Raw genomic sequence first — 25,843 nt, 5'->3', positions numbered from 1 at the left:
AAACAAATAATTTTGAAAGAGGAAATAGAAGCCCACAGAGTTAGTCAAAAACATTTGATTCACTAATAATAATAGAAAATAAAATTGAAACAGTAAGGCAACATTTTGGCTATTAGGCAAAGAATTTTTTTAATAATATAAAAGAAAAAAGTAATTGCTAATACTGGCAAAGATTCAATAAAGTAGGAACCCTCAGACACTTCCAGTTGGAGTACAGATTATAGTTTGACTTTAGGTATCAAGAGCCTTAAAATATCAATATCCTCTGACCCATTTAACCTCTTTGGGGGATTCACCCTGGGAAATGATTCTAAATGCCTATGATATAATTTGTAAGCAGGTCTTCATTTTGCCAAGCCTCTCCTTCATTAAAATTTTATAAAAGGCCAAATTTGGTTGACATCTCCCTTGTGTGCCTTTCACCTCCTCACTGACTCCCATTCCCTTCCCTCAAGTTCTCAGTGTCTTCTAATTCTTATTCCTTGGCTGTCCCCTTCCCCTTACTAAGGCATAAGCTATAGCCTAGGAGAGGTGTTAGACTGAGAAGAGAATAGACGTGGCTAACTTCTCTGAAATGACACTCAATTCTCTAATCCCACAATAGCTACTGCGTGTACTTAACTCAAAGTCTTGCTCGTACTGGGCCTTGTCAGGCTCACACTTGGCATATAGAAAGAAATCACTGATGGAAAACAGGGGATATGAAAATGATTTCCAAGGAACAAGGAATAAAGTAGACCGGGGGAAAATCAGGTACACACACAAACAAAATCCCTGAACATAATTTCACCCGGAGCATTAAAACCATGCCCACTGGCACCTAATTGCCTTATCCATTTGTGCAGACTATCATTTCCAAAGTTACTTTCTTGACTGAGTATATGTGTGCTGCCTTTGTCCCTACAAAGACTGGAGAAGATTGAAAAAGGAGGATGTAATCTGAGGTTGGCCTCTGGGTTTTAACAAAAAGGCAGAAGGGCAGTGCTTTGTAGCAATTCAAGGAAAAGTAAAAATTTATTCCTAGAGCCAGAAGCCTAACATTCACTATGGGAATGTATTGGTAGAAGTAGGGGTGCTGACTGAGATTGTTTGGCGTGTATCTACACAGACCCACACCTGGTATTTGCAGGGTGCAGGGCAACACTAGAGAGAGGCCCCAGCTCACAGGACGCCTGCCCTCCCATTCTCCCACTCATCACGTGGTGAGGGACCACACAAGCATACCTGGGACACGCAACCCAGAAATCTAAGCCTTACCCACACACCCCTGAAACAACTGTCCCTTGTCCTCAGACTTAGAGGAATCTGGTAAAAATGCACACAAAATCAATGGAACTGGATTTGGAACCAACTGATATCAGGTTGTGGTAGCTTGAGTGTGTACTATAAGGGGAGAGTGGGTTTTAAGTGGACATGTCCCCTTGGTCCCCAGTGCACTACTCTCCCTGTGGGGAGTGAAGCAACCAGAAGGAGACTAGAGAGGTTGCTACAAAAGCACTGAGCCTAAGGCAAGAGTCACAGCAGTGGAGCTCTACAAAGGTCTTGGATTTATCGTACACTCATTCATTCTGAGTGTGGAAGAAAATGTCCCTACCCTCGTCTTGATGACCCATAGTTATTAATTTCTTTCCATTCCTTCATACTGATGGTTATGACAATATGTTGGCAAGTTAGTCAATATGGTAACTGGTGTCCTATTTGGGGTTTGATCTTGAAGGTTTTATTGGATTTTCTCACATACAAAACTAAGAGGATTATCATTCTACCTATAAATAACAGGCCAAGCTAATGACAGAAGAGAAGGAATCATTGCCCTTAGGCCATGTACCAGAAAGACATCAGGAAGAGGGGCAGGTAGGAGGGGCGATTTTCAACACCATTAGTTTGTTATAAATAAGTGTCTACCCTGGAGACATTAGTGTTATGTGGAAATCATGGCCACATGTTTTTCTGGGTTCTGAGGACCCTGTATACTTTATAGCACAGTCAGGGAAAGCATCGATACACACATCCAGAAAATACGTTGAGAAAAACTGAATATACATCCCTTTGATATACAGGGGTATTCCACTACCCCCAGTAAATGTGTTAAATTGCTGCACTGGGAGGTCTGCCAGTTCCCAGATAGCTTGGACATGTCTGATGCTCCCTGAGCCACAAATTTCTCCTGCCTCTGTTAGAGTTTTCTCCCACAAGTAGAGCTGTGGTATGATATAGATTTAAATAAGTGTAGTTCGGGCTTCCCTGGTGGCGCAGTGGTTGAGAGTCCGCCTGCCGATGCAGGGCACACGGGTTCGTGCCCCAGTCTGGGAGGATCCCACATGCCGCGAAGCGGCTGGGCCCGTGAGCCATGGCCGCTGAGCCTGTGTGTCCGGAGCCTGTGCTCTGCAACAGGAGAGGCCACAACAGTGAGAGGCCTGCGTACCACAAAAATAATAATAATAAATAAAATAAATAAATAAGCATAGTTCTTTTACTGTGTCATGATGAGTCATTGACACACAGGAAATACACGGTGATTAGACTGGACCAACAATTCAGACAATCTTTCTCTTGATAACTGGTCTCTAACTTTACTTCTTAATAATAATCTATAATGCCTAGTCATTTTTTTTTTTAATACTACCAGCCATGAGCACTTTATCCTTGAACCTAATTTTACACTAAACGGTGTTCTGGAGGCGAAGCCCTTTCTGATGGCCGGCCCAAGCCTCCTTGCCTTTAATTCATCATGTAGCACACGAAACAGGGAGGTCCCTGGGGCCAGGTGCTACATAAATACAAGGTATTAGAATACTTTGACCTGTAGGGGTGGATGGTGCTTTGATACATCCCCATTATACTGTATTGTGACAGGCCTCTGCACAACAGCACAAGACAATCAGCAGCTGAGTTTACCTTGCTACATAAACTCAGTGGGAGGCAATGTTACCTGTGTTGCAAGCTGCCTTTCATAGAAGCCATGATTATATCCATCTCTTATTAGTTTCCTTTTGCACAACTGAAAATATGCAGTTCCAACTGCCTCTCTTTATTAAATAGATCCTGATAAGCTTCAAATGATCCATAAACTCTTCTGTGCTTTCTCTGAATAAATGAACATTTAACAAGAAACAATTGCAGTCAGATTCTTCTACAGATTAGATCTTATTAGCTCAAGAGATGAGTCTTGACTGTGTTCACTTTAAATACGGGGGCATTAAGAGATCTCCTTAAGAACAGAATATGTAAAGCAGAAGCATCTAAGTGATCTAGCTGAGTATCATATTCCTCACCTACATAATAGCTAGATGATAGGGATCTTGGTGTAACTCCAACCAATACTGAATCTGTAATAACAGAAACACCATAACACTATCTCCTATAAATGAAATTTCAGATGATAGTGGTATACAGGTTATTTTTCTTTAGTTATTCATCTTAAAGCCTTGTGAATTTTTAAAGGACAAAAATCCTGGCTTATTCATGTTTGCAAAAAATGTACTAGACTAGCCTTTGAATATATGCTGACTAACATCAACAGAAACTGTTTAGAGCCCATCACCATCTTCATCAAATACCCTGGCAAGGGAAGAAAGGGTAGGTGAATGCTTTACCCAGCATTCCATAATTACCCAATGTAGAGCCAGCATGGGGATCAGAATTACAATCAATCAGACTGTGGGAAGAACAATAATGGGACCTATAGCAAGATCTGTATTGCACTCCTCCTTTACTCTTTCTGCCTCTCATCTGTGGGTGCACAAGCACACTTTTAAACACGGTGCATATTCCAACTGGAGACTAGAACGCAACTAGCGTCATACCTTCAACCAGAATTTTAGGAAGAATGAGTTACACAGTCAGCTGATAGAGTTATAAGCTACTCTGATTCAAAGGTCAATGTGAACATGTGAACTCAGAGACTTATCATTCAACATCAATAACAAGATAATCCGTTTTTTAGGAAGAGGTAGAAATATGGGCATTAACAGGGACAGAGAACCTCCAGGGAAGCATTTTGGAAGTATGCCATGAGGTTTAGCAATGGTAGGTAGGTGATTTTTTTCCCTTGGGACCCAACAGTAAGCCCCATATAAACGTGCCCTTCAAAAAGTCCCCTTAATTTAAAATGTTAGCTCCCACCAGATAGCAAAGCTTTGAGATGAAATCTAATTACCTACACCTTTCTTTAAATGAATGGATTTCATAATAAATGACTCCAATAGCAGATGAAACATGACTGAAAAGCTACACTTTCCAGAAAGTTGTCCTGACTAAAAGTTCAGTGTTCCTTCTTTAATCAGAAAGCTGACCCACCAGATAAATGTGTTAGCTTTCAACATGACCCTGCATTGATTACATTTTGCCCAAACTCAGGGAATTAAATGGAAAGAAAGGAAGAATAGATTGATTTTACTTTGTTTTCAGCTGAATTGACTTATTTGTCAGATTGCTTTGAATAAAAATTGACATGTTATAATTTAGACTTTATCTGAAATACAGAAAGTTTATTTGTAGTCAAAATGGATTTTAGTTCTTGGGTTGGCAATGGCTTACATTCATTAGCTCAGCAATTTTTATTTGCTGTGCAGTTTATCAGATAATGACTGCTAAAAATGATAACAATGGTGAAACAGCACTGTTTGAGTATTTAGCCATGGGTAGTTTAAAGCATTAAACCTAGGAGTTACACTTACATACACATTAGATTCTACAAAAGTTATATATGTCAGGGGTGGCCAGTGGGAGAAAAAGATACGTATGTCTAACCATTAAAATAAAACCATAGAAATGCTAAAGATGAAGTAATTGAGCCATATAAAGATTAAGTGGCTTTTTTCAGAATCACATCACAAGTTAATAATACAAGCAGGAATAGGATCTAATCTTCTAGGTACTAGACTAGGTCAAGGGGTTTATCCATGGAATATATAGTCAATAAATATTCCTTTTTCAAAATTAATTTTTATTGGAGTAGAGTTGCTTTACAATGTTGTGTTAGCTTCTACTGCACAGCAAAATGAATCAGCCAGACATATACATATATCCCCTCCCTTTTGGATTTCCCTCCCATTTAGGACACCACAGTGCATTAAGTAGAGTTCCCTGTGCTATACAGTGTGCTCCCATCAGTTGTCTATTTTATACATAGTATCAATATTGTATATGTGTCAATCCCAGTCTCCCAATTCCTTCCACCCCACCCCTTTCCCCCTTGGTATCCATACATTTGTTCTCTACATCTGTGCCTCTATTTCTGCTTGGCAAATGAGGTCAGCCTCTTCAATAAGTGGTGCTGGGAAAACTGGACAGCTACATGTAGAAGAATGAAACTAGAACACGCCCTAACACCATACACAAAAATAAACGCAAAATGGATTAAAGACCTAAATGTAAGTCCAGACACTATAAAACTCTTAGAGGAAAACATAAGCAGAACACTCTTTGACATAAATCGCAGCAAGATCTTTTTTGACCCACCTTGTAGAGTAATGTAAATAAAAAACAAAAATAAACAAATGGGACCTAATGAAACTTAAAAGCTTTTGCACAGCAAAGGAAACCATAAACAAAATGAAAAGACAACCCTCAGAATGGGAGAAAATATTTGCCAACGAAGCAACTGACAAAGGATTAATCTCCAAAATATACAAGCAGCTCATGCAGCTCAATATCAAAAAAACAAACAACCCAATCCAAAAATGGGCAGATGACCTAAATATATATTTCTCCAAAGAAGACATACAGATGACCAAGAGACACATGAAAAGTTTCTCAACATCACTAATCATTAGAGAAATGAAAGTCAAAACTACAATGAGGTATCACCTCACACCGGTCAGAATGGCCATCATCAGAAAATCTACAAACAATAAATGCTGGAGAGGGTGTGGAGAAAAGGGAATCCTTTTGCACTGTTGGTGGGAATGTAAATTGATACAGCCACTATGGAGAACAGCATGGAGGTTCCTTAAAAAACTAAAAATAGAACTACCATATGACCCAGCAATCCCACTACTGGGCATATACCCAGAGAAAACCATAAATCAAAAAGACACATGCACCCCAATGTTCATAGCAGCACTATTTACAATAGCTAGGATATGGAAGCAATCTAAATGTCTATCAGCAGAGGAATGGATAAAGAAGATGTGGTACATATATATAATGGAATATTACTCACCATAAAATGGAACGAAATTGGGTCATTTGCAGAGATGTGGATGGACCTAGAGAGTGTCATACAGAGTGAAGTAAGTCAAAAAAGAGAAAAACAAATATCATATATTAATGCATATATGTGGAATCTAGAAAAATAAATATTCTTTGAATGAATGAATGACATGCAATGCTTTTCAAATAAATCCTTGCCCTGCCATTAGGGATTTAAATTTTAGTGTCCTAAATCAAAAGCAGAAATTATTACCTATACTAAAGATTAGATAGATAGATAGATAGATAGACAGACAAATAGATAGATAGTAAAAAGGGAGGTTCAGGGAAAGAGAAAGAGAGGGAGGGAGGGAGGGAGAGTGAAAATATCAATGGTTGTCAGGGGTTAGGGGAGGGGCAGGGAGGGATGAACAGGCAGTGAAAATATTCTGTATGATGCCATAACAATGGATATATGTCATTATGCATTTGTCCAAACCCAAAAAATATACACCAAGAGTGAAACCTAAGGTAAACTATAGGCTTGGGGTAACTATGCTGTGTCAGTGTAGGCTCATAAGGTGTAACAAAGGTCCCACTCTGGTGGGGCATGTTGATAACAGGGAGGCTGTGCATGTGTAGGGCAGGGGGTATATGGGAACTCTCCATACCTTCCCCTCGGTTTTGCTGTGAACATCTCTAAACAAATTAAATCTTAAAATACTGCCATTTACAGCAACGTGGATGTGCCTAGGGAAGATTACGCTTAGTGAAATAAGTCACACAGAGAAAGACAAATACTATATGATATCACTTATATGTGGAATCTAAAAAATAATACAAACGAATGTATATGCAAAGCAGAAAGAGACTCACAGACATAGAAAATAAACTTGTGGTTACCAAAAGGGAGAGGGGTGGGGAGGGACAAAGTAGGGGTGTGGATTAACAGATAAAAACTACTAGTTTTAAAATAGATATGCTACAAGGATTTACTGTATAGCACAAGAAATTATACCCTCATAAAACCTATAAAGAAATATAATCTCCCAAAATACTGCATCACTATGCTGTACACCTAAAACTAACACAATATTGTAAATCAACAATACTTCAATAAAAAACAAACCTGGTGGCTGAAGATTAGCAAAGAGGGGTGCATGGCTGCAGGTAAGAGTGTAGAATCAAAGGTGGCCATGAACTAGACATCCACTTCCTCCCAATTCCAGGATGTTTTTCAAGCCCCAGAGGTAGATTGGGAGCTGAAGAGAAGAAAAGAAAGATCAGAACCTTGAAATACCTTAGTGCACACTCTGAATTGACTGAGAACCAGAGTGGGGGAATTAAGATACAATTTAAGCTCAATTATAGGAAATAAAGAAAATTAAACTTTGAACATTTGTTTATTGCCTGTCAAATTTATGTCTGCTGCACCCAGCAAATAAAAATGGTTGTACTTTGCCGTTAGTGGGTTAGAGGCTCTGGCTCATACACATCTTCCATGGCAAGTTTTCTCAACCTGCGCGCTATCGGTATTTTAGGCCACATAATTCTTGGTTACGAGAGCTATCTCATATACTGTAGAGTGTTTAGCAACATCTGTGGCCTCTACCCACTAGATGCCAGTAGCAAACACATTCCCCAGACATGACCAAAATGTCCTCTGGGAATGAGAGTAGGAAACTGGCCCTTGTTGAGAACCGCTGTTCCAGAATATCCCCAGCAACGCTGAGAAAGAAACCACAGAACTCCATGGAACAGCTTATGAACAACAGATATAGCCGATTTCTCATTCACAAATGTGGAGCTGAAGCCAAGGTAAGTAAATTGACTTTTATTCCGCCTCAGTGTAAGTTAAGGAAAGAGCCAGGATTAGAACACAGATTTTCTGAGACTAAATTCTGCACTTGGCCTTCCTAGAATTTGAAATATCTTCAGAAAGCTAGCAGAGAACCTGACACATAGTAGCAGTTCTGCTTACAAAGAATGAAGGGTTTAGCTATTTGGGCCATGCCATGTCACTGGACATTTCGGGACCAGTGAAGAACAATGACCCAAGCCTTACAGCATGTGGCAAAGACACTTGTAGAAGTCACCCTGCACCTTGCAGTACTGATTCTAACACTCACCTGCACATCTATGAATCCAAAGTCAATGCAGAAAAAGATCACTGGCCAATTTTTGTCTCAGTGCTGATAGTCAAGCTGTATTTCAAGGCTTTGAAGATGGTAAACGTGGGATGACATTTTGTATTTCCCAGGGCTTGTGGATGATGGAACTGTTGAAACAGTCACGTGTTTCCCCTGTGTTAGGTCCAGTCTCCACTATGCAATACAAAGCTCCCCTCATAGTCGTTATCTGAACAGCACACCTTGAACCTTGCTCAAATGTGCTCATGTACTATTACTGCCAGCGTGTTGTCATATTTCTCCGACAAAGTTGTAGGTGGCTCTAAAACTGCTAATAGTATTTTTCCGCTTCTTTTATGTTCTCTATTACGTCTACCTGGCACAGTACTGGGCACAAAATAGCAGATGCTCAGATTTGAAAACTGCTAACCATAATTCTATAGAAATGTCTTTAATTTGTTCAGAAACTGGGTGCCCTAAAGTCCATAGTCTTTCTCCCACAGAAAGGCCAAAAGCTGTGATTCTATTTCCTATCCTTATTTATTAATGTGTAGCTGGATGGCACATTATCTGACATCAGAAGCCGGTGGCAACTTTCCAATCTGTGCTTCTAATAGAGATAAATGTCGAGCAGAGGTGGCAAACTGGCTGACAGCCCACCAAAGGCAGCCCTAGGGTAAGTTCTGTTTGGCCGTTTATTAAAGGCTGCACAGTGAATGCATCACTACTTGTGCTCAGTGAATACAAGCAGCTTGGCACCAAGCCCACTTCAGAGTTACTTAACTTCTCTATGCCTCTGTTTCCTTATATGAAAAATGGAAATAATAGGAGTTCCTACTAATGAGGTTGTTATGAAGATTAAATTAATACACATAAAGTTCTCAAACGCACAGCACAAATCAGCTTCTCCATAAATATTAGCTATCATCATCGTCATTACCGTCACAAAGTCTATCGGAAGGGATCGTACCATGAAACACTTGCCTATCGGCCTTTCCAAGGACTAAAGAGTCCTTGAAACCATTTAGCAACCAAATAACCAAACACATAGGCTTAAGGTATAAATTAATTAAAATGCTAAACTCTTACAGATGAAGATTGTCATAGAATTACTCATCACTCAAAATATTAAAAAAATTATATTTTAGTATTAAATGACGGTATTAAATGATATGAAAAGCCTTTATTCTTCCTAAGTCTCTTTGTTAACTCCAACTCAATTCTGCAAGGTCTCAAGAGACACACTTCCATTACAAGATACCTTAAATTAACCCCAGGCCTCAGCTACCCCTGGTACCCTAGAGCTCCTCTGAAAGACAGAAAACAGCACGATTTTCTTATCTATTTTTAGGAGGAGGTGATGTATACCTAGAGAAAAGACTGTAACCATTAAAAAATTATTAAAATATGCATAGTCCCAGCCTTCCTTCCCTCCTGCTAGAGAAAGTTCTGTGGCTTCTCCCGCTCCTCTGCCCTCTAAGCAGAGGAGCAAGGATAGTTCCTGCAGAACTCTAGCAATGGTTAAGAGGCAGAACCGGAAAAACAATCAAAGAATAGAGGCTTTGCATCAAAAATATATATTCCCAATTTTTTTTTTTAAAGGACTGAATGGCAACCGAACAAAAAGGAGAGGTGAGGGCTTCCCTGGTGGCGCAGTGGTTGAGAGTCCGCCTGCCGATGCAGGGGACACGGGTTCGTGCCCCGGTCCGGGAAGATCCCACATGCCATGGAGCGGCTGGGCCCGTGAGCCATGGCCGCTGAGCCTGTGCATCCGGAGCCTGTGCTCCGCAACGGGAGAGGCCACAACAGTGAGAGGCCCGCGTAACGCAAAAAAAAAAAAAAAAAAAGGAGAGGTGATTTTGAAGAAGAAAAGAAAACCTGGTTGCTCGTGTGTGCTGGCTGTTGGGGTATAATTCAGTTGGAAGATGAGATTTAATGATGGAGAGTTTGGGGGTAACCGCAGCCATTCATGCAGCGGCTGTTACAATGATAGACACTGGGGAAGATTTCTAATGTGTGTATGTGTGTATTAACATACAGCTCTCTCTCCTTCCATTTCCCATGTGATCTTTCCTTAAGAAAAGTAAATTTAAAAATTTTTTCCAATGTGATTTTGTTTCAGACCATTTGCCTTTAAATCAACACCTAGAAAAATACCTAGGCCACGTAAGACTTTTCATGACGGGTTATACAAAATATCACACAGTGGTCAGGGAGGAGTTACATTTGAATTGTAAAAATATCCAGGAGTACCTATTTAATCAGATTTCAAAGAAGGTGGCATTGTGACTGATATTGAAATTATAGAGGATGATTCTTTTGGAAATGGTTGCTTGGTTGCTGCACTGAAGTTTCTGACAAAGCACAATAGGAACTCTGGGAACCACTGGAGAAGGACTGACATGGCTTCAACCAAAACCCTGGAGGGAAGCTCCAGAGAAGTCTCTGCGCCTAACGGTTCCATTTGTGCTTTCATAGGAGGCCGTGGCAGCAGCAGCTTTATTAGCAGATCCAGCCAGTGCAGCTCCATGGGCTAGAGCCCAGCTGCTTTCTCCCTCCTCTGAAGTGCAATACAAATTAATTTGCCAAAACATCCAAGAGTCCTCTTTGTACTAAATGATGCATGATTAAAAAAACACACACTGGCTACGTTTGCCCTGGCCAGATTCATTATCATGATTTGCTGAACGTTTATGAGCCCACCACTATTTTTGGGTGGCAACAGCTCCCTGAAAGCCAAGAGGATGCTGGAAATGCACCATGCTGCCGCTTCTGGAAGGCAAAGCTTCAGATTTATTTGTTGCCATTCTCAAACACAATATTTCAAAGCCCTCTAAAGGCTTGGGAGCGCAGGCTTCCCTAACAACACTATCAATCCTAAACCCCACAGGTGCCATGGTCTCAAGTGATCTAGAAGATAATAATAATAGTACCATAAAGTAGCAGCTAAATATCAGCCAATAGAAAAGATTTTGAACACACACACACACACACACACACACACACACACACACACACAGAGAGAAAGACTATGTAAGAGATTAGTCACAGCTTATAAAACATTGATGACTTCTGGTTACTGTGCTTTACTCCTGCAAATGGGAGAAATTCATGCATAACCTATACAGTGGGACGCCTTTAGAGTAAATGAAAGCAGCTGAATAACACAGCTTCGTTCGACTTTGAGACTCCTTTCATCTTACATAACTATCAGGCAAAAAGCACTGCTGCTCATACCCCTTGGGTTGATTAAGTTGTAAAACGAGGCCTGTCGTGTGTGTCCCTCAGAAATTCTCAAGAGAGGGATTCACTGTATCTCTGCCAGTCCCCAGAAAGCTAAAGTCTGGATACGGACAGACATTGCTCAAGCAATTCCTCCTGACATAAGCATCTCAGGCTCCCGTTTTCGGGAAGACTGAGATGCCCTTGTTTTCTTACCTGCACCCTTGTCTGCTTTCTGAAAGCAAAGGCCATAGCAGGCTTTTACTCGAGAGGCCATGGAAGTCTCCGCTGTAATTAAAAAGTACAATGCCGAAGTTAGCTCTGCCTCTAGCAAGACAGAGGCTGTGTTAGTCAAAGATCTTTGTCTCCTTCCTTATAGATCATCAAATTTTTTTTTAAAAAAAATGCAAATATGAAAAACCGCTACAAGGCAGAACAAGAACTGTGTTGAAGAAAAGTCAATAAAACAATTTGCTCTTCAAGGGAGCGGCAGAGGTAATTTCCACTTTGATCCTCTGTATCTGCATCCTGGTTTGTACTTGATTTATTCAACTTCTGAGGAGGAATCTCTGCATTCAACTTTTTGATTAAAGCCTGTTTTGTTGGTTGAGGGCAAAAGCTTTCAATTATCCTCATGAAGAATGCCGTTATTGTATTCAAAAGAAGAAGTTGCCCCTAAGCCCTGGGATAGGAAGAGTATATGGGTGTATTAATTCATAGGGATGACATGAACTCCTTATAAATCACTTGAACCTGTGAGTCAGGGAGTACATTACAAGTCAAATGAAAACTGCACAGAAGCCAAAATGCATGGCTTTATGCAAAGTTATTCACAGAGTTCTAAGCATTTTTCTTGCCAATTAGACAGCTCTATATTTAAAGAATTTTATAATCAATTCAACTTGCAATTTATAAAAGAGGAAACTGAGGCCCACACACAGTAATTTACCCAAAATTATCCAATTTACCCAAACTTACCTGCTAGTGGTAGAGCCAGCTTTGCCTCCTAACTCCCAGCCATTCATTCTTTCACCATGAGACGGCAGTAGAGAGCTCTTTAAAATCACTGCCTGCCGAGGCCATGGACAAAATGTCAAAACATCAAGATGATGTGGTCTAGTGATTTAAAAATGAAATCAATCATCTGTATGTTTAAGAGGCATAATGCCAAATAGCCAACTGACTAAATGTTTAAAGCTTGGCCGTCACCTAAGTCTTTGTACACTGCTAGGGTAGTTTTAACGAATTGCAGTTTCCCTGTATTAAATGGGGCTCCTCTTGTCCTTTTGGGCTCCTTCCTTCTCAATAGTTCAAAAGAGTCTGTGTCTCCAAAAAGTGAAAAATCATTGCCTTTTTCATGATTGCTAATAAGGTTAATTACCAACATCTTATGGTTGAAACTAGGAAAACTTTACATATTGTAGGATTTCTTGGGGAAGGAGGAAACTGCTGACTTGCAGTATCATATTCTACATCAGTGATTACCTCTAGGTGACTCATTATTCTAAGTACATTTACGTAGTAAAAAGCATGTGTTGTGTGATTAGCTGTAACAGAGATGTTTCACGTAGAGCAGGTTGGTGGTCAGAGAACTCATGAGAAAGAGAAACTTTCAGAAGCTTCTTGGGAGTAGGGGAATCACAAAGGTTTCAGAATGGACCCTAACCAGCAAAGGAAAAGCATCTGAGGAAAGTGAGAAAGATGATGGTGATAACAAGCAAGAAGAAGCAAGCTATGCCACCACTTATGACCTTAATGGTGTAGTGCTGTATACCTACCTACCGTCAGCAAAATTTATCAACCCCAGAGATTTGGAGAATCAAGCCCAAGTATCAGGAAGGCATGCCTTTGGGTGGGGGGCAGGGGTAGCACAGAAAGGGCGCTCTCTTATTTAGCCCTCATAGACTAGATGTACGTAGCAGAAGTTCTAGAATTTGGCAGAATATTGCAAGGAAGCTTTGCTAGATTAATTAATATTGCTTATGTTCATTAAACTTAAGGCTGTGTTAAAAGTGTTTTTCAGATATTTCCAAGAGGGCTGGCAGAGAAGAGACCTTCCAATTTCTAGCTCTTTTTGTTTTCACAATGAATTTTTAGACTTTGACCATTTCAATCAAATGAAATTTCACTGCAGCTTCCTCCCAGCCTCCTGGGGGTAAGGAGTCTTAGTATTTGTGCGTAGTAAAACATACTGTGAAATTAGAAAACAAAAGAAATACAGTTGACCCTTGAACAACAAAGAGGGTTAGGAACACTGACCCCCAGCACAGTTGAAAATCCGCCTATAACTTCTGACTCCCCCAAACTTAACTACTAACAGCCTTACCGATAACACAGTCGATTAACACATATGTTTTATGTTATATGTCTTATATACTGTATTCTTATAATAAACTAAGCTAGATTTAAAATGTTAAGGAAATCATAGGAGAAAATATATTTATAGTACTGTACTGTTTATTGATAACATAAGTTTATATCGTCAGTTCACAAGATGAATTGTCTGTCAGTACCTATATCAATATTGTCTTATATGATACAAAACACTGCAGGTGTTATAACTAACACTAGACATCAAAACCGAAAAGATAATGTGAAACAGAAATTCATATTTATTTATAGGTTAAATGATTCATGGATTGATAACAAAGAAGCAGCAACATGATTGCTTTACAGTAGCCTAGTGTAATCAATATGATTGCTTCATGGTAGCCTAGCCTATACGCTAATGAATAAATCATAAAATTTTTATGACATACAGTATTACAGTCACATTCATAATACAGTATTAAAAACATTGCTACTTTTTTTAAAAAACCACTTACCTGTGATGATAAGCTGATATGCAGATTCTCCAATTATAAGAGAAAAGCATACTGTACAGTAATGTAATTCTTTAAAAGCAAAACTATAAAACCATAAGAAAACTAACATATTATTAATTTTATGTTAAATATCACTCACTTTATGCCTACGTAAAAATAGGCTATCCACTTCAATACAAATCTCACACATGATGTTCTTCTGCATGTATATCTTTGTATGAACTGAAAAAATCTACATATAAGTGGACCTGCACAGTTCAAACCCATGTTGTTCAAGGGTCAACTGTACTATGGAAATATATGTGCAGGGTATGAAAGATAAATACTACCCTCAATAGGAGTGAGCACTCACAAATCAATAAGAAAAAATAAAACGCAGTGCAGTCTTTCTGAGTTGAACACTTTTTCACCTTTGGAATTCTTAAATTAGTTGTCTGTGTAAGGGTATATAAAACTTTAAAAGAAGAGGTTTAATTCTCCCTGTTGAAAATAAAGGATGAGAGTGCCTCTCTTCTTTTTCTTAGACCATTCACTTTAGATAACGTAATTTTAAGTGCTTTCTCCTCCTTTTGCAATGTATATAAAGCCTTTTAAAAATTAGTTAGACTTTTTGTCATCTTGATAACCCCAAAATGCCTTTGTCAAGAACCTGGGAGCTATCCCTTTGAAATGCAAACATCAGGAGAGATAGCACCCCTGTCTGCCAGTTTCTGTGGGAAGGTAGGGACATAACTTGGGTGGGCACTTTCTTCCAAGTTGTCCGAAAGGTATGAGAAGTTTGTTTTTCTTCGGGATAAAGCTAATGAGCTAACATAGATGGTTTCCCCAATTACCAGGTAAAGTTAGGATGAACTGGGTGTGACAAATGGCGCTGTCAAGTTCTCTTACTTGAGGACTAGTTATGGCTTTTCTTGAAAACATGTATATAATGAGTGTAACGGTAGTACAGGGTATAGCAAAGTGGACAGTCTAATTACCACTGTAAATCTGGGAAGTAGGTAAGAATACCATTTCCTCTATAAAATAATAGTAAAAGTAATAACCCCCCCACACACACTGGTAAACATCCTAACAATTTGCAGTGGATTTTATAGCCCTCATTTCATTTGATTTGGGAAACAATTGTATGCGGAAAGGAGGATAGGTGTGATTATCCCACACCAGAGATATGGAAACCAAGGCTCTTAGGACTTATAACTTGCACAACACCTGGCAAGCAGAAAAAAAAAGACACTAAGACTCTGACCTTTTGATTCTCATTCTGGCACCTCTTCATTTCCTCACATTATTTCCTCACATGTAACAATGGAGAAAATGATAGCCACAAAGCCTTTCTCCAAATGATTGCTGCTCACAGTTTCAACCAAGGGACTGACTCAATCCTACCTTGACTTTCAGAGGCTCCTTGTCTGTGGCCTAGACCTGCTTAGTCTTCACTTGCATCTGACTGACATGAAGATGACGTGAATTTGCCACATGGGATTCCTGATGCCTCCTCTCATTTAGTTGCCCCTGTCCTCCAGTTAGAACTCATAGGTGTGACGGCATCACAAACAGACAGCACATACTCTTCTTAGTGTCTCCTTTTCCTAGTTAAGAAAGAAGGGGGAAATGTTATAAGCAGAGATTCTTAAAAGACACAAGAAGGTGGGATCTAAAGAGTGTGGAAAAAAGGAGTCAATTTCAGTACTTTTACAAGGAGGTGAGAGGTTAGTTGGAAAAACAGGGTATGTATTTGTATTCATTCAATAAACATTCACTGAGCACTTTTTGTGTACCAGGCATCGGTTGTGCAATAATGAATAGGATGTGGACCCAACCTCTGGGACTTCATAATAGAGTGAGATAGTGAAGCAAATGAATAATTAATATAACTCCATTTTATAAGTGCTTCAATAACAACATCAACTATTAATAATCATCCAACTAGAAATACCATATTCATCCAAATAGAAATGAATAGAAAGCTTCACAAAATTCTACAACCAGGGCTTCCCTGGTGGCACAGTGGTTGAGAGTCCGCCTGCCAATGCAGGGGACACGGGTTCGTGCCCCGGTCCAGGAAGATCCCACATGCTGAGGAGCGGCTGTGCCCGTGAGCCATGGCCGCTGAGCCTGCGCCTCCGGAGCCTGTTGCTCCGCAACGGGAGAGGCCACAACAGTGAGAGGCCTGCATACTGCAAAAAAAAAAAAAAAAAAAAAAATTCTACAATCAAATAATAAATGTGCCCAAGATAAACACTTCTAAAAGTGAGAAAAGTAAATAAACAAAGCAATTATTTATTTTGGACTTAATAGAGGGGCCTGAAAAATATTGAGATCAATCCTTTAAAGCTACCATGTTCATACCATAAGTCAGACCCTGAGCTGTGCTGTGAATGCAAAAATTGAATAAAACAAAAGGAAGCAGACATGTAAACTCACCATTATAGAAGGTGTGATAAGCGCTATGACAGAGCAAACTAAATAATGCTATAAGAACAGAGAAGAGAATTTTAAATAAAACAGAGAAGTCAAGAGGAATTCCCAGCATGTATGATTCTTAAACTGAGTTTAAAGGGTGAAAAGGAGTTTCCTAGTTGTTAGGCACTGAATGTTTGTGTCTCCTCAAAATCCGTACGTTGAAACCCTATTCCCCCATGTGATGGCATCAGGAAGTGAGGCTCTGGGGAAGTAATTAGGTTTAGATGAGGTCATGAAGGTGGAGCTCCTATAATAGGGGATTAGTATCCTTATAAGAAGAGGAAGAGAGACCAGAGTTCGTTCCCTCTCCCTCTCCCTCTCTCTCTCTCTCTGCCTAAGTGCACAAAAAGAAAAGGTCATGTGAACACACAGTGAGATGGCTGCTCTCTGCAAGCCAGGAAGAAAGCTTTCACCAAGAACGGAGTATGTCGGCCCCTTGATCTTGGACTTTCCAGTTTCCAGAACTGTGAGAAATAAATGTCTGTTGTTGAAGCCACTCAGTCTATGGTATTTTGTTAGGACAGCCCAAGCTGACTAAGAAACCAGGTTAAAATGAAGAAAAGAAACCATTTAGAAAGGAAAAAAAAATAGGAAGTGAAGAAATCACAGATGCTCAAGATAGCATGCCAGGTTTGAGTACTAAAAGAAGGTTGTCATGATTAAGGGTGGGCATGTATATGGCTTAGTGCAAGAAGAGGAAGCTTCAGAAACAGGAAGCTCAGGAAAGCCTTAAATGCTGAAGTGGGCCCTTCATGCTGAAAGCTACTGAAGGATTTTAAACAAAATAGGATTTATTCAGAATTGCATCTTAGCCTACTCTAGAGGAGGGCTACAGGATGGAGGCAAGGAAGAAGTTAAGTGGGAAATGGAGTGGACACATCTTCTTTGCTTTAGGGACTACTCTTCCCCAATTTTATAATCCTGCTCAAGCCTCATGGCTCAGGTGGGCTGATGGGTCCTCCCCCAGCCCTAGGGATGGACAAGTGGCTTCCTTTGGGGCCAGTTAGAATACTCTTTCACCAACATTTAGGACAGGGCTCAACATACAAGATATGCTTAAAAACATTATTGAATATTATTAGAAATAGCATTGAAGAAGTGATCCAAGGAGTTCCTGGACTCTTGAGGCTCAGGAGTTGTAGTTTATGGCACTATAATAAGCAGCACTGTAACAGGAAAAGATAAGGAGGCAGGTGTCATCATTCAGTCTTCAAATTAGCATTTATTAAGTGCACTCTGCATGCCAAGTGCAAAAGGAGGTGCTGGAATCGGGTTGACAGAAATATAAATATGAATAAAACACAGTTCTTGGCCTTAAGTATCCTACTTTTAACAAGGGGAAACCTTTATTATTCAAGATCAAAAAATTTAAACACATAAAATGGTATAAATAAAGGAATATGGTCATCCAGAAAAACAACAGGTAAATTGTAATTGTCGCTGCAGGAATCAGGAAAAACTGTGAAGAAGGGATAGTTTTTGAGTTGAGTCTGGGATGGATGAAATTGGGACAGATGGAGATGGGGACAAAATTAGCATTCAATCGAGTCAAGGAGGATGAGATTAGGGTCATTAACTTGAATCCCAAGATGGCAGAAAAGAAAGAATTGCACAAGACATTAAAATTACTTAGGAAAAGGAAGCAAGCAGAGGTAGTGGGAGACAATAGTGCAATCACTTGAAGCATTCAGATTGTAAGAATCAGAATCAGCCGATGGTTCAGAAGGAGCTCTGGAAAGCAAGGAGACTTGTACATGGAGGGAGAGAGGGAGGGAGGGAAGCAGAGTTTCTACAAAAAGAGGAAAAAGATGAGGAAGGCACCAGATGAAGGACTGCCTCTCCACAGTACAAGCAGGGTCCCGCAAGCCATGGCAGAAGAACAGGCGCAGGAGAGAGTAAGTGGAGGAGCCTGTATGCTGGTCACATCAGGATCCATGTAAGCCTCAGGCTGAAGATGACAGGCGCGCACAAATTGTTGGCAGAATGCGAATGAGGTCAGCAGAGGCTTGCAGAGGGGAGCAAAGACACCTCAGCCAAAAGGGAGAGTTTGACTTACAGAAAGACAGTCATTCTTCTTCTCATTCCTGCTGGATCCCTCCACCACTTTGGTTGCTCATCCACAATTCCTCTTTGCACTAGTAAGCAATCACATACACAGTGAGGTAGGATTTAGACTTTCCTTGCTGCGTTTCTTTTACCCTGAGGTTAGCTTTCACGTATTGGAAGTTAAGCTTACTGCCATGTTGTAACTGTTGTAACTGTCGATGGCAGAAGGTCCTTGGCATAGTGAGCTTCTGCAGGCAGCAGTTGTCATCCATGGGCTTCCCTAGCTCCTAACTCACCCTTGAGCTGCCCCACCTTACCACCCTCATCCTTTTCAGGTGGAACCATTTTCGTCTTCCATAAAGCACAACAGCTGGTATTCCAGTCTAAACCTCCCAGCTTAAAATCCTACCTGGCTGGTATTTCACAACACTGACAAACTCCTGCAGAAAATAAGGAATGAGACACCGAGGGAAGGAAAGTAACATTATGGTGTTCCTGCTAAGCACACTGATACACTGCTATTTCATTTTATCTGAATCTTACTAAATGCTGCAGCAAGAATTATGGAATAAAACTAGGGTAGGAAATGTTGGGGGAAAAGAAATGTTGAAAAAGAAAATGTTGGGGGAAAATGGGGAAAGAAATGGGGAGTGTAAGATCAAATCCTACCCTGTTTAGAGGAATGAAATGAAAAGGAGGAGAAGAGAGGAATGAGACTTAAACCTACACAGCTTCCCTCCCTGTAGGGAAGTGGTATGTGGTACCTAAGGCATGATCTGAAGTTGAGGCCTTATGAAGATGTGGGAGAAGACCAGGTTAGTCCAAGCCACAGAGCCTCTAAGAGAGTCTATAATGGTGTTTTTCTCAAAGGGCATAAGAACAGGCAGTTGCCTCAGTAACCCAAGGGGTAGCCAAAGAGGCACCAATTACAGTTGTGTAAATGTGTCAATGACCCAGCTGGCAGAGCGAGCCTGAAGGAAGAAATGAATAAAAAGTAGAGTAGCAGGGGAGCAGAAAAGGCATTTTGTTACCGCTATTTTCTGGGTCACTCATGACTGGGCACTTTAGATATTCTTACTCTCTTAGAAAACATACCGCAGTGACTCACCGGATGCCATAAGCAATGCAGAGAGGAAATGTGCTTCCATTCTTGCCATGCTGTTGACATAATGAATTCAAAATGCGAAGTTTCGCCATCGTTGCTTGATGAAAGGTGATGTCACGGCAGTTGAGTAAATCCAGTTTTCTTTAAAAGGCATATTTATGAATTTGATAGTGCTACGTTAACAGTCCCCTCAAAATATTTCTAAATCTGCATATATTTATCTTTGTGTCCTAATTGATTGATTAGCATTTGTCTTCTCAAGTTAGAGTATTTTGTGTGTTTTTTAAATTATTGATACATTTCCTCATAACTGGGCCAAAAACCCTAATTTGGGAATTATTCCCAATAATCTCTACTGATTATGGGATATTAGTGAACAGGGCAGGATGAGAAGCTTTTATCTATTTTCCTCACATAAATGAGGACAGAAACAAAAATGAGAAGTTCGAGCCAAGCAATTGCCCAGGGAGCCAATCCAATTTCTTTTATAATTTTAATCACACAAGTAATACAAGAAATATTCTTCTCATAAAAATTTCAATAATACAAAGCAAAAGTCTCCAGTTACCACAATACCCAATCCCATTTCACTCTTTGGAAGCATTCACTATTGTTAGTTTGGTGCTTACCCTGCAAAACTTTTTCTGTGTTTATACATATATATATATATAAATGTTATTTAATCTACGTGATGCTATATGCTTTCTTCGTTAATATATCTTTGAGATATGGTTAAGTCAAAACATACTAATCTACTTCTTCTTTTTTAACTGCTACGTATCATTTGTACTCAGGTAACACTAGCTACTTTAACAAATAAATCCCCAAATGTCAGTGGCTTGATATAGTAGAAGTTTATGTCTTATTCACCAATTGGTCCAATGAGAGTGATGCAGATTGACAGGTTGTTTTCCTCCATTCAGGAACCTAAGCTCCTTCCATCTGGTTGCCAGCCAAGTCCTAGGGTCTTCTGATTATATTCATCCTATAAGTGGAAGAGCATGGAGAAGGTACACGTACTTGTTAAAAAACATAACCTGGAAGTGACCCATATTCCTTCCACTAATACCACACCACTAACTTCAAGGCAGATTTGGAAATTGCTAATTTAACTCTTCTGCCACTGATAGGTTTTCTCTAGCTTTTGTTCTCACAAGCAGTGCTGCAATGAATGACTTTGGCCTGCCTTTGTAAGTACATGGACAAATATTTCTCTAGGGTAGAAAAAAGAGGTATAGAAATGATGGCTCAAAGAACGTGCACAGTTCTTGTCTTAATGGAGACTGACAGATTGCTTTCCAGAAAAGACTATCCCAATGCATACTCCACCAACAATGTATTATTTCCCTACACGCCACTACTACTATCTGTATCAATCATTTACATTCCACCAATATGATAAATAAACATATCTAATTGCTCTAATTACATTTCCAAGATTTCACAATTATGTCGCATCTGTGAATATGTGTATTGGCTATTTATATGATTGCATCTATGAATGGATTAGTCATAACTTTTGCCAATATTCTGTTTGGTTGTAGGTAAAACAAAATGTTCAAATGGAGCTAACACAGCGCAGTTTTGACCGGGGCCATTAGACAAGAGCTCAACCTCATTTACATCATAAAGTGAGTTGTGAGAAAGCAAAAGCAGGGACTTTCAAAATAGGTAGCTGAGGACCAATTTGGGGATTTAGCTGAACACCCACCTCCAATCCACAAAAGAACTTGGAGAGGCTGAGAAAGAGTGGAAATACTAGAAGGAATAGAAGGGAATTTTGAGGAAGGTTTAAGAGAGGTGTAAGAATAAGAGATATGTTTCTCTTGCTCAAAAGCAGTGAAATGGGCTTTAAAGATGCCCTCCCCCAACCTAAGCCAAATCTTAACCCTTGTCTCGAGCTTGGGGCAAAGGAGCCCGCAATCAACCTCAATCACTCCTGAGAAACCTAAAGGGAAGTTGCTGTGGGGAGCCAGCCACTTTGCAGGCAGAAGAGAAGGAGGTCCCTCCTTAGAGTTTCATGGAACAAAGCATAGATGTGATTTCCCTGGACCAGGAGTGTTCCATGCAAAGGGGAGAGTTGGCTTGAAGCTATCTTAAATCCTGTTCCACAGGCCACTGGCAGGGGTCAAGGAATCCTAGCAGAGAGAAGCTGGAAGTACATTACTATACGGCTCGAGGCTGAGGAAGGAATAAGAAATAACTTGCCTAAAGAACTCATTTACCATTATCAAGGTGAACTGCCAGAGAGCATATCTCAGTGATGGGGTGGGAGGTCTCCAAAAGCTCCATGAACGGAGTGTGCTCCACACTGTGCTGATGCCAACACATGACAATATCAGTGAGCAAGAACATATGTATGTACCCCTTTCCCTCCCAGTCTTTCCCTAATTCCAACCCTGGAGGAGCCACAGTATCCTAGGAAGTGGAAGAAAAAGAGGAAAGCCCAGGTTGAGAGCATTGGAGCTATGGGAAGGTTTACCCACATACTAACTCCTGTGTAACTCCTGTGTAGGTTCCTGAAGTTTATACTTTCTACATCATCCAGGTTAAAAGCCTCAAGGACAGTGGCAAGGTGAGACCAGGAGAACAAAGCAGGATGCTCTTCCAAAGTTGCCAAATCAAGTTTTAGCACTAAATTTGTACCAAACTGCAGTGTTCATGAAGATAGAGTGGTACTAAGGAGAGGAGACACACACGTGTCAGTTTGCAACAATGAGGAGGGATGTGAAAGAAACAAAGAGCAGCCGCTCCTCCCAGAGAGGGAGAGGGCCACATGCTCTGTGGGCTTCTCAGGGAGGCTCTTTCTGCCCAGTCTACTTCCAGGTCCTCTGAAAAAAAGAGAAAAAGAACTTACCGTAAACAACCAAAGGGATATGAGTTTCCAAGAAAGTACGATATTGTTAATTATCTGAATTCAATGGACACATAGTGTCTGCCTACATTTGATATCCTTTCAGCTTGATTTAGTGTGTTTTTTAAGGTGCTAGTATATTCAAACTGCTTAGAAATGGGAATGCTCAATAAATGATATTATTATCATTATTATTGTTATTAAAAATAATCAGATTCTGTATGAACAAAAACTATCTGGTAGACAATTTTGGTCAATGTGCCTATAGTCACTGAATTGCAATGCAAGTTTCTATTTCATTAAAAATTGTCATTGTTGTAGTCTCCTGGAAAGATGTGTGTATGTGTGTGTGTGCATGTATAAAATTTCAAATGATTGCTGAAATAACCCAGATGAACCCATATTATCAAAACAGAACCTATAATTCTGCAAGGTAGAGAATTGCTGCATTACTGTGAGAGCCAGGTGTTGATGTTAACAGTATACCTCAAAGTCACCTATTCTTTCCTAGTAATTGTGTATTTAAAATAGCCATGAAAGAATGGATATAGAGTAAAGCAAGCTGGAGAGAGCTTTACTATGGGTAATGAGAAGCCAAGGCATAATAAACTCAGGCAGGGAGAAGTGATTCAAAACAAGAAGTCTGTGCAAAAACAGACTTGGGTGCAATCGGTGACTGACAGTCTCCAGCTAATCATGAGTTTTCAGCAATTGACGGCAGCAAAACCCAACTCTCTCCAGAGTCACCGGTCCCCAGGGAGACATCTGGACAAAGAGGCCTGGCAAGGCTGCCTGTTCCAGTGGAGAGGCAACTTAGAGCAAATGATGGGCAGTGCCGGGAACGGAAAGCCTGGTAGATGTGCCATCACGGACTCGTGTGGATTTGCTGTTTCACTTTGCTTGCCGAAACTGGTCAGAAAAAAACCCTGGAATGCTCAAAGCCTTCCTGGTAATTGAGATCAGTTTATCTAAATGAAGGGGGAAATGGCACTGATTTATTTAGTACTATCTGTTTTAAGAAAAGTAGTAATAATCAGCATAGTCACCTCTTCTTGGCAATTCAGAAAAATTTCTGAGATGCCAGAAACTCAAGTTCTTAGGAACAGGGCTTCCTAGAAATGTCAGATATAGGAAACTAAATGTCTCCCACTTAATGTCTAGAAGGCGAGTATTGTGGGAAGAGAGAAGGGACAAAGGCACCAGCCACAACTCGATCGAAGTCTAGCAGACCTCACTAGCAGGCACATAGTAGGTACTCCCTGAATATTAATGTTAACCGTTTGACCCGTAAAGGCTTTATTTTCTTAATATTTTATATCCGTCGGCACAAACTTGCTATCAGACAATTAAGAGGTGGTGGTTAATCTCTCAGAGTCTGCAGACAGAGACATTGAGTATTCTTACTCAGTGAACAGGCAGGCCATCACAAGAGACCCTGTATTTTCCAATCTACAATCTCGATATGTACGGAAAGACTCACTTGCCTTCTTCTGTATGGGCTAGAATAGAATTCTGCCCAGTTAGAGGCCCAGCAAAAGCAAGACTGAGGGGGCAGAAGGTGTGGGTAATGGAGGAAAAGCACCTGGAGAACTTTGGGCGTGGTTCAGAGGTGATCAGACGAGGTGGCACAATCTCTTTGTCCTTTCTACAGGCTCACCTATACTGCACTGTGTTATCAAGGATAGACAAGATGTTTAGCATGGCAGTGCTATATGATCATAACACCCATCTCATAATATACAGCATAAGGTTTGTGAGTGTTTAACAAATATTTTTTTGAAAAAAGAAGGAAGAAAGAAAGGAAAGGAGGGAAGAAAAGATGTAGGGAGGGAGCGAGGAATGGAGGGAGTTGTGGAGAAAAAGAAGAAAGAAGGATTACATTGCCTTTGAAGTCATCTAGTCCTGCTCTCTCATTTTGCAGATGAGTTAACTGAGACCCTAGGAAGTTGTCCAAAGAGAGAGCAGAGTGGTGCCCAGGTCACTGCTGTGCAACTCCGATCTGGCTCTCACTCTCGCTCTCCCCCATGTGAGGACACAGCAGTGAGAAGGCAGTTGTCCATAAGCTATGAAGAAAACTCTCATCAGAACCCAACCATGATGGCACCCCAATTTGTACTTCTAGCCCCCGGAACTGTGAGAAAATAAATTTCTGTTGTTTAAGCCCCCATGTACGACATTTTTGTGGCATCCCAAGCTAAGACACACGCATATGTGGAATTCAACCCTACACAAACCACAACAGTCTTTTTTCTTCATTTCCCATCTGGAATACCTTTTCTCATATCCATCCTCCTCCCTACCACATGCCCGCAAACACGCTCTGTTACAATTATACACATTCTCCTTGGCCCTCTTTGCATTTCGTCACCTTCTGAAACTTCCCAGATCCTGTCCCAGTCAGAATGAATCTGCCATATCTCGACCTACCTAAAATCCAAGATATTATAGAATTGTTGCCTCTTATTAGATTTTCAGGCTATTCAGAAACATGTCTTACTACAGCCCTCACTAGGCTTTCAGCTCCCAGAGGGAAAGGGTCTGGGTCCCACTCATCTTTCATGACTTGTTTCGCCCAGCATCATGTCTGACCCCAGGCAACTTCTCAGTAAATATCTGCTGAATTAAATGGAACCAATGACCGAGCACTTATTCAGTCTATAGATGAGCTTCTTCCCAGACAGAAAAGAGACTAGCAGGTCCCAAAAGAGTTAGTATGCAGCCTTTCCTCCTCTAAGATTTAAGAAACTGCCTGCAGATTTTCACCAGCCTTCCAAGCATCAGGAAACCGATGACAACAAACGTTGTTGTCAAAGGGCCAGGTCATGGGGGGTAGGAACGCACACACTGTGGAGGCACCAATGGCTGGTCCACCGGTGCAGTGGCCACAGGAGCTTATCAAAGCCGCCTCCACATGTACCCCCCCCGCCCCCCACCCCCGCCCCGTGGAGCCAGTTCAGCCTCGGGCAGAGGGCAGCCTGCTGATTTCTGTCCTCACTCCTAGAGTGATGTCCATGTCTGTCAATGAGGAGAGGAAGGGTGAATTATTTCAGTGCTGGGCTGCAAG

General features: G+C 40.6%; 2 long non-coding RNA genes across 3 annotated transcripts in view; both read right to left on the bottom strand.

Moving 5' to 3' along the window:
* LOC114893122 overlaps positions 1–11,821 on the bottom strand; it is a 132,879-nt gene extending 121,058 nt beyond the window's left edge. For both annotated transcript variants that reach the window (XR_003792834.1, XR_003792831.1), the window contains exons 1-3: positions 11,703–11,821; positions 7,265–7,397; positions 6,167–6,212 (exon numbers count right to left, since the gene is read on the bottom strand). This is a non-coding gene — a long non-coding RNA (uncharacterized LOC114893122). The remainder of the gene's footprint in view (positions 1–6,166; positions 6,213–7,264; positions 7,398–11,702) is intronic.
* A 649-nt stretch (positions 11,822–12,470) lies between these two features.
* LOC114893123 lies at positions 12,471–20,912 on the bottom strand. The gene is made up of 5 exons (XR_003792835.1): positions 20,796–20,912; positions 19,929–20,066; positions 18,831–18,909; positions 15,698–15,900; positions 12,471–12,602 (listed from the first exon to the last, which is right to left on the bottom strand). It is a non-coding gene; the product is annotated as an uncharacterized LOC114893123 (long non-coding RNA).
* Between the last annotated feature and the right edge of the window lie 4,931 nt (positions 20,913–25,843).

This window comes from Monodon monoceros, unplaced genomic scaffold (assembly GCF_005190385.1).
Source record: "Monodon monoceros isolate NGI ecotype Baffin Bay Population unplaced genomic scaffold, NGI_Narwhal_1 Super_Scaffold_12, whole genome shotgun sequence".
Lineage (NCBI taxonomy): Eukaryota > Metazoa > Chordata > Mammalia > Artiodactyla > Monodontidae > Monodon > Monodon monoceros.
The sequence above is the reverse complement of the archived record's forward strand: the minus strand, read 5'-3'. Positions and strand labels throughout refer to the sequence as shown.